Source organism: Mesocricetus auratus, unplaced genomic scaffold, assembly GCF_017639785.1.
Source record: "Mesocricetus auratus isolate SY011 unplaced genomic scaffold, BCM_Maur_2.0 Super-Scaffold_100013, whole genome shotgun sequence".
Classification (NCBI taxonomy): Eukaryota; Metazoa; Chordata; class Mammalia; order Rodentia; family Cricetidae; genus Mesocricetus; species Mesocricetus auratus.
Genome location: NW_024429196.1, coordinates 28,983,714 through 28,993,151, shown reverse-complemented (window position 1 = coordinate 28,993,151; position 9,438 = coordinate 28,983,714). Strand labels below are relative to the sequence as shown.

At 45.1% G+C, this 9,438-nt stretch overlaps 1 long non-coding RNA gene across 1 annotated transcript; it reads left to right on the top strand.

Annotated features, from left to right (window-relative positions):
• The first annotated feature begins 1,517 nt into the window (after positions 1–1,517).
• Positions 1,518–2,976, top strand: LOC121143778. Its single transcript, XR_005881102.1, has 2 exons — positions 1,518–1,965; positions 2,731–2,976. It is a non-coding gene; the product is annotated as an uncharacterized LOC121143778 (long non-coding RNA).
• Positions 2,977–9,438: the final 6,462 nt, after the last annotated feature.

The window sequence follows — 9,438 nt, the reverse complement described above, 5'->3', positions numbered from 1 at the left end:
CACTATGACTGTGAAGAGTGGCTAAAAGAAGTGAAGGTTTGATGTGAGGTCTTGGGGATGGCATGCACATACCATGTCAGTGCTGTGGGCAGGGGAAGAAAACCAGACATGAGTCTAGCAGAGGGCAACTGGCTGAAGTTCACTCCATCCTGCTCTGCTTTTATGGGTTTCAATTCCTGTTTGGCTCTGGCACAATGTTTTGGGCCTATACTAAGCAAGTTTCATGATTATTGCCAGATAACTAGACTTCAAAAGCAAGTCTGCAGGTGGCTTTACTGAAGGCCTTCTGAGGAAGACATGTTGGCATCCAATGGCTGCACTTTTGTTTCTGAGGCACACATGGAAGAAGACTGGGTAAAGTTTGTCACTCCTGACAATTGGCTGTTTTGGATACATAGTTCCAAAAGGGTGACCCTAGACGTTCTAGGAAGTGAGGTAGAAACAAAAGACTTTGGTTCTTACTAGTCATCTTGTAACATGAACTTGAAGGTCAGTAAGTTTTCCCTCTAGCTGAACCCTGAAGATTTTTTATGAACAAATCTCTCTCTTGTTCTACCTCTTCATATTTCCAGAGACCAGTTAGCTCAAGATGACCTCATCAAACATCCTTCCTATACAAGCTTCTCTGGATATTGTGTCAGCCGTCATGGTGGTTAATTTTAACTGTCCACTGGAGAAGCTCTAGAATCACCCTCACAGTGTGGGCCTGAACAGCAAGCGTACCCTTCCTTCCTTAAGTTGCTCTTGTTAGGCATTTTATCACAACAGTGAGAAAAAGCAACTAAGACAGTCACTTGAGTGTTATTGTACCTAAATCTGTGATGCTTACACTTGAAGTAACCCAGCAGAGGAACTCTTCCAGAGGCAACAGAATAAAACTAAGGCACGTTCATCTTGAGCCATCCGTCCCAATACAAACACAGGTGCAAGAAGGAGGTATTTCAAGACAATTGCATGAAACTATTTCATTTTGCTGAATAATAGTATGTCGTTCTCTCACTCCTGCATAGTTCAAACACACGGGCATCTCATCTTTTGAAAATTTGACGGTGTAGAACTGGAAAGCTGAAACTTCAGCTCAGAAGGAGTCTCTGCAACTTAAACCAAGTTTCTAAAAATGTGCCATGTTATATAATTCAGGGGAAGGCATGGAAAAGTACTAGCTGGTGTGGAACTGGAGGCCGTCCTGCCTCTGACTCACCCAGGCAAAAGCACTTGAATTAGGACGCAGCTCAGAAAAGCCAGACGAAGTCCATTCATCCTCCAGGATCTCACCCGTCCACTGTGGGGGAGTTAGATGCAAGGCTAGGAACATGCGGACAGTGGTCAGTTTTCAAAGTTTGCTCTTGTTCCTCTTGAGGCCAGCGTTGAGGGCTCCTCCAGTCCTTCCAGCTATCCAGTGCTGTCCTACTGTTTCTAATACCATCACAGCAGTGTGGGGAAGATGGCCGTCAACAGCCCATCTACTCTTGTGTGCTGTGGCCTTGGAACCTGTTCTGAGCTGCAAAGTGTTATTGTAAATTGAAAAGTTACACAGAAATGTGCTATTTTGTCAGCTGATCAAATGACACCTGTTTTGTATAGCTCTTGCATGTGCAGTTTTACATGTGCCAGTGTGCATGCGGAGGCCAGAGTTCAACCTGAGGTGTCATTCCCCAGGAGCCATACACTTTGTTTTGTTTTGAGCCTGAGTCTCTCACCTGCTTGGGGCTCACCAATAGGCCAGGCTGGGTTCAATGAGTCTCAGGGCTCCAACCGCCTCTGCCTCCCCAGTCTTGGAATTAGAAGAACACTCCACCATGATTAGCTGTTTATTCTTTTTTAATTTTTAATCATGTATAGATGTGTGTCTGTACAGGTGAGAGCAGGTGCCTATAGAAACCAGAAGAGGTCATCAAATCCCTTGAAGCTGGAGATACAGGCAGTTGTGAACTGCCTGATATATGTGCTAAGAACTGAATTCAGGTATGTGCTCTTAAACACTAAGCCACTCTCTCTAGCCCCCCCCTTTATAAAAAATGTGGATCCTGGGGATAAAGCTCAGGTCTGTATGTATGCAAGGCAAGCACCAAAGTGAGTTATCTGCAAACAGCACAGCTTTAAAAAAGTGATACCATAGCATCATGTTTTGATCATAGCTGTGTATGGAGTGATACAACTGTCACATGCGCCTGGCCTAGGGAGGAAGATGCTTTGGAGCAGTGGAGCTTTTAGCTCCATGTCCCTTTGGCTTGAGGTGGCTGTCCTCTTTCCTTAGATAACTGTTTGGGAACCTATCAGATGCTTCTACATGAATTTTCCCTTTAGTTAAGGCCCATGACTGCTCCAGGCGTCAGAGAAAATCTATTTGTGACCATGTGTATCTTCGAAGAAACAAATTTATCATTTTAAACACCCATGAAAGGAGGAGCTAAGGCATAGTTAGAGCATGGAGGACACTCGTGCTAGAGTGCAAGGCTGTGAGAAGCCTTAGGATGGGGTGGGGGTGGCGGGAACGCCTGGATTGTGGGGTATGGTGCATCGGATGTTCACTGATGCTGCACAGGAGTGTCCTACCTGGTAACATGGCCATGCAGGCAAGGGATGTGTGTGTGTGTGCATGTGTGCGTGAGTGAATGGGTGTGCATGCATGCGTGTATGTGTGTGTGTGTGTGTGTGTGTGTGTGTGTGTGTGTGGTTGCACTGGTATGGTTCCTTAGATACAATATATCCACCTTATTTCTTTGACAGGGTGTTGTACTGGCCTGGAACTTGCCAAGTAGCCTGCGTTGGCCCACTGAGTGAGCCCTACAGATGTGTCCGTCTCTGCCTCCCCAGCACTGGGATTACAAGCTCAGGAGACTGTGCCTGGGGTCCTGCCTCCAGGACTCTCCTCTTCACACAGGAAATGACCAAGCAGCCACAGTGTTTGTCTCATGGATGTATATAAGTTACTTTTCCTGCTCCTGTGTCCAAATAAACGGAAAAGGGCTCACAGTTTGGGGGTGACAGTCCATTACAGTTGGGAGGGCATGGGAACAGGAACATGAGATGACTCCCAAATGTGGGCATTACAGACCTGAGCTGCTATGCTACTCAAATGAATGTCAGTTTGTGTTCAGGGAAGTCCACGTGATTTGGGAGTGCTTTTTCTCTTTAAATGTTTGAGTCAGGGTTCTGCTACACAGCCCAAGTTGGCCTCCAGCTTACTGTGTTGCTCTGGATGGTCTCAAACTCTCAGTGGTCCTGCTGCCCAGCCTCCTAAGTGCTGGGATTACAAGTGAGCTTCTAGAATTCCTGAGCTGAAAGGGAACCAAGAATTCAGGGTCTAGTCCCTTATTTTCAGGGTAAGAAAACAGGAGTGGGTCTCCTCGAGGGAAACGGTCAATACAAGACTCTGACCTTGGACCTCCAAACCAGTGACGCTTTTACCCTGTCAAATACTACTCTGCCTTTCAAATGCCAATCTTCATGCCTCAATCCACTTCAAACATGAAGTCATTTTGGTGTCTGACCAATCCCTGAATGATCTCTGGCTCTATTGAAACTGGCCGTTAGCTACTGTTCCTTATCGTCTTTGCACTAGTAGTTAAAAAGGTATGAATCAGAAACTCTGGAAAGATCCCCCACCCTAGGATCTTACCTATGACAAACAAAATAAAAGGAAGTGCTTAGAATATGCCTATAGTTAAGCAATCACTCAGCTACCCAATGGCTCTTGTTTTGAATGAACTCTTTGTCGATTCTTTGTGGATTTCACACCATGCATCCTGACCCCACTCATTTCCCCATCCCTAGCTTCCACTCTCTGCCTTTGCAACCTCTCTTGAAAACAAAATTTAAAAGAAAAACAAAAACAAAAAAAACAAAAACAAAAAACCTCCCCCAAACAATCAAAAAAATCTCAGCATACAAGCTGTAGTGTGGCCCAGTGAGTCACACAGTGTCCCTTCAGTTCATATACATCGTTACTTGTAAGTGTTCATTGCAATGAGTCATTGGTTTGATTTGAGGCCTCTGGTTTCCGCTATACCCTCAGTACTGGGACTCCTCTTGGATATCCTGTTATTGTCTTGTGTCATGGAGATCCTGCAGTTTGGGGTCTGCAGGTCTGGCCCCTTCCTTCATGTGCTCATAGACGAGGTGGGTGTTGGGGTGGGCTACCTTGTAGTCCTGATTCTGTGCCCAGGTGGTAGTTGCCTTGGTCAGCCTGCCATCTTTCCCTCTTTGTCGCCACCTAGGTGAGCTCTTGAGCAGTGTTCCTAGATAGCTCACTCCATGTAACAGACAGCAAGGGGCGGGACCAATTCTCCTGTTCTCATCCCCCTGCGTCCAGCTCAACCTCAAGTCCCTAGGGCCAGGGCCAGCTCTACTGTTTTATCCAGGTGAGGTGCAGGGCCCACTCTCTGGATTGCTGCACTCAATGAGGGGCAGGGCCAGATCTTCCGTTTTCATGTCCTCAAGGTTGGCTCTCCTGCCTGATGCAGGGGGTAGGTCATGGGAGGGCATATTTCCCTTAGCCTTGCTGTGATGGCTCTTTTTGAAATGCATGCATGTGTGTGTGTTCATGCATGTGTGCATGTCCGTGTACATGTGTGTACATGTAGGCATGCTTGTGGAATTCTGAGGTTGGTGTTAGATATATTCCTCAATCTCTCTTCACTCTATCTATCTATCTATCTATCTATCTATCTATCTATCTATCTATATATCTATCTATTTGTGACAGAGTTTCTCTCTGATTTTGGCACTCGTCAATTTGCCTAGGCTGGCTGTTCAGCAAGCCCCAGTGTGTGCTGGGATTACAGATGGTTGCCACCTTGACTGGTTTTTTCCATGTGGGTTTTGGGGACACAAACTGAGCTCTTCATGCTTATACAGCAGGTACTTTACCCTCTTCCCATACCCCTTAATAGGCTTTTAACAGAATACATATGCTATAGTAAGAAAAGTAAAAGAACACCCAAGTTACTTTTATTTGCATGTATTTGTGTATGCCTGTGTGCGTGTATGTACAAGTGAATGTGAGGGGTCCCTTGGAGGTACACGTGCATGTGTGGGCATGCTTGTGGAAGCCTGAGGTTTCTGTCCAGCCAATCCCCAAATGATCTCTGGCCACAGTGAAGCTGGAGTTGGCTACTTCTCCTTGTTGTATTGCACCAGTTATAAAAAGGCTATGAGTCAGTGACTTGGGAAATATCCCCTACCTCAGGACCCCCTGGAGCTGGAGTTGCAGACAACTGTAAGCCATTGTATGTGGGTGTTGGTAACCCATGCCCATCTTGGGTCATCTGCAAGAATAGTACAAGCTCTGCATCTCTGAACCCATTGAGAATTGGGCAGTTTCTAATGAGATCCCAGTTCTTGCTGTGATCCAGTCAGTTTATAACAGGGATTTCATGATTTCAGTCAGCTATAGAGACATCTGATGAGTTTCTTTTGTTTTAAATACCTATAGACAATAGAAAGAAATTCATTCAGCACTTCCTGCTAGAAAATAGTAGGTGCCATTCAATGTTGCTATCTCTTTTATTCAAGTTTGGGTGAGTCATTCACAGCTAACACTATATTAAGTATTTGCTAAAATGAGCATAATGTTACATGGAAACAAATAACATTGTATTCACTCAGCCTCCCACACTGTATGTCCCAGATGGGCTTCAGGAGGCTGAGATGGGTTTGCATGTCTCAGATTTAGCCTGCTAACCCTCTCCAGAAGCTCTTGCCCCAAGTAGTTGAGATGACCTTCTTGTCTGTGTACATAGCAAATGCTCCAACATGGCTCTGGAATCTGATGGCCCTTTTAAGATCAAAATTAAAACATGCCCTGTAGGCTTGCGTGTCTACAGCCCAATCTTAGTGAAGCATTCTCTCAATTGAGGTTCCCTCCTCTTAGATGACTCTAGCTTGTGTCAAATTGACATAAAAACTAACCAGGACAATAAAACTCTAAATATCCACCATGCTGTGACAAATGACAAGATTCATGCATAAAAATAAACCAGCTAGGAATAGCACTTCCACAACAAGGAATGAAATCTATAAGGCAAAAGGGTACCTGACCCCCTCCCCCAGTTTATTGCAGTTTATCCCAGTTTGCTTTTCTGTCACTGAGATACACACCATGACCAAAAGCAACTTGTAGAAGAAAGTTTATTTCATTTTACAGTTATAAACTATGGTGAATGGAAGCCAAGGCAAGAACTCAAGCAGGAACCTGGCAGTCGGAACTGAAGCAGAGGTCACAGAGAAGGCATGGCTTGCTTGTCACACCTTGCTTAGTTTAACTTTTTCATACAGCCCAGGACCACCTGCAATGGACTAGACCTTCCCAGAAATATGCACTAGTATTGTAGGCTAATATGATGGAGGCATTTTCTCAACTGAGGCTCCCTCTTCCCAGATGACGGTATGTGTGTTGAAGTGACAAAACAAAAGGAAACACCCAGAACACAGTACCATTCACAAGAGCCATGATCATCCTATGGGGAGATGCATAAAGAAAATGTTGTCTATAGATACAGTGCATCTGCTGTTGGGGCACTAACAAGAGGTGTTGCTCAGCCTGTGCACTGACAGCCTGTGCACTGACAGCCTGTGCACTGACAGCTTGATTCCCAGAGGGAGGCCGCTGGGGCATCACCCAGGTGGCCAATTTCCAACTACTTATCACAGGGCCTCATGAGCCATTGAATTACAAGAAACTGGGAAGCTTGCTATGGTTGTGATGAGCCAGCCATCCGTGGTCTACTCTCTACCAGCAAAAAGATATGGTAACAATCTCTCTCTCCCTCTCTCTCTCTCTCTCTCTCTCTCTCTCTCTCTCTCTCTCTCTCTCACACACACACACACACACACACGCTTAGCATGTCTATGTTTCCTTGAGATATTAACATTTTCTAATGAGATCCCAAGTCTTGCCATGACTCCTGTGCATGCCTGTGTACTCTTAGGGTTCTCAGTTTTGAATTCCACAGATCCTGGGAATTTGGAAAGATGGAGTGATAACCTTTGAAAGTAGAGAGCTTTCTTCTGCCTACTCAGGATGACATAGAATTGCAGACCGAAGGCATTTCAGGGATCCAGCCTTCATTTTCTGGAGGTTACTAAGGCCTCTTGGAGGTTGACTGCTGCCCTTGATATAACTAATAACTACTGCCCAAGCAGACTCTGGAAGCCAGTTTTACCAAATTACCCATCATGCACCACTTCCCTTAATCCAAAGCCTCATGCAGCCTCATGTCAGTCAGAAAGCACAATGAACCTTGCATCTCATGTCCTGATCTATAAACACTGAGATATTCAAAGAAAAAAAGCATAATGAAGTTTTGTAAACATGCCTGTGTTACTTGGCCTTCTGGTGACGTAACAAGTCAGGAGACTGCTAGTTTAGGAAGAGAAAAGCTGTCTTACAGTTTTGAAGGTTAGTTGCTGTAGATAAAGTACCATATCATGGTATGAGCTCTGGTGGAGGAAGATTTCTCACGGCTAAAAGAGACAGAGGGAGAGGGAGAGGGAGAGGGAGACAGACAGAGACAGAGACAGAGACAGAGACAGAGAGATAGTTCTGCAATCCCTTCAAGGGTGCTCTCTCAGTGACCTAAAACCTCTCAGCAGGTTCTGTGGTATCTATAGCAGAGAAGTCTCTCCACGTCCTATTATGCCTACTGTAGGAGGAGTCATGGGCTAGAGAGTAAGTCCCTTCCAGATGGCATCCATAGCATTTCCCCAGCAGGTTGTAAGACTTTGATGACAAGCCTAGGAATCACCTGCTTCAGAGACATGCACTGGTCTTAGGAAGACAGTGAACACATTTTACATTATTGGGTGCATGCCTGAGAATCCATTGCCTCTGAACGGAATATAGTGTTTGGATATGGAAATGCTGAACCGAAGGATGTGCACATGGCTTATAGAGGACGCTGTAGCAAAATGACTCAGGCAGAATGTGGGAAGTGAAATAGCTGTGATGGGAGCTAGCTTTGGAAGCGCTTTTATCTGGCACTGGAAGTTGAGAGTGAGGAGATCTCAGTATAAATTTTGAGTTGGCTTTATGTTACTTCGAGAACAGGAAAAGAGATATTTATTACTACAAGTGCAACTTTATTCCTTACATTGAAAGAGCGTCTTTTGCATTTAGCTTAAAAATGTTTTTACACACACATGTAAGTGAGATGACTTAGCTAGAGATAATGCGTATTGACTGAGTGTAACACACATCTGCAATCCCAGCACTCTAGAGCTGAGACAGGAGTGTCGTGAGTTCTAACAGAGACTTCCTAGTGAGGCCCTGTCTAAACAACAAACAAACAAACAAACAAACAAACAAACAGAAAGCAACACCAACAGCAACAGAACAGGCCATATTGGGCCCAATCAGACCTGTGCTCCTCACTGTTGCTTGGTTCGACCTACCTGCCATCCGTACTGTGGTTCAGCCGTGGGACCCATGGAAGCTTTATTGCCTAATTCCCTTCTCTGCTCAGTGGTGTGGTGGGGGTTTTGGCTGCTTTGGCCACTGCTGTGCTTCAAGGAGAGGTCAATCTCCATCCACCACAGCCCTGCTTTAAGGAGCTCCCACTCAACAGTGCAAAGAGGCAGGGTCCCACAGAGTTCATTGGAGGAGAGGGTGGGCCGTCTATGACTGAATTCTACTGATTCAGTGGGAGAGGAAACTTCATATAGTGCTAAGAAGTGTGGTGCCCTGTGCTGCAGAGGCTCCAGACCCTGGAGCTGTTCCTACAACTATTTGTTTCTATTGTACAGAAGCCTTCCCTTAAAGAAAAGGCTGCAAGACAAGAAAACAGATTCAGATGGGGAAAAGATGTGGGGGGGGCACCATGAGCCCCAGATGACAGAGACAGAGATCACAAGAATCCAGGTTCTGGGTGGATTAAACAGCACCACTGTCTACCTTCTCTTGTTTTTCCTCAGCTCCTTTCCTACCAAATTTTCAACCGCAGAACACTCTGTCTATGGGGAAAAGAATGATTAGGTCAACGTAGAATATGCTTTTAATAAACAGCTTACTGTTGGTGCTGAAGCCTGTGACCTTTCTGAAAGATGTCCAAGACATAGTAACAGCATAATGCCACAATAGCCTGTTCCCTGGATAGGTCACTGTGAATGAGCCTCACAGACCAGTTTCACAAACATCATCGGAGTTTAAAAGATTAATATTAACTATGTACTTGGAAATCCATTCATTTATCTATCCATCACCTATTCATCTGTTACTCACCCATCAATCAATTTATTCACCCATCCAACCACCTAGCCATCACCCATCCATCCATCCATCCCCTGTATATCCAACTAACCATCCATTCATCCACCAATTATCTACCTTCCCACATACCCTCCACCATTTTCTATCATCTAACCATCTAACATACCTGCTGAGCTTCTTTTGTATAGTATGTTTTAGAAAGAGTGATGCCCTGAGTTGACAACAGTGAA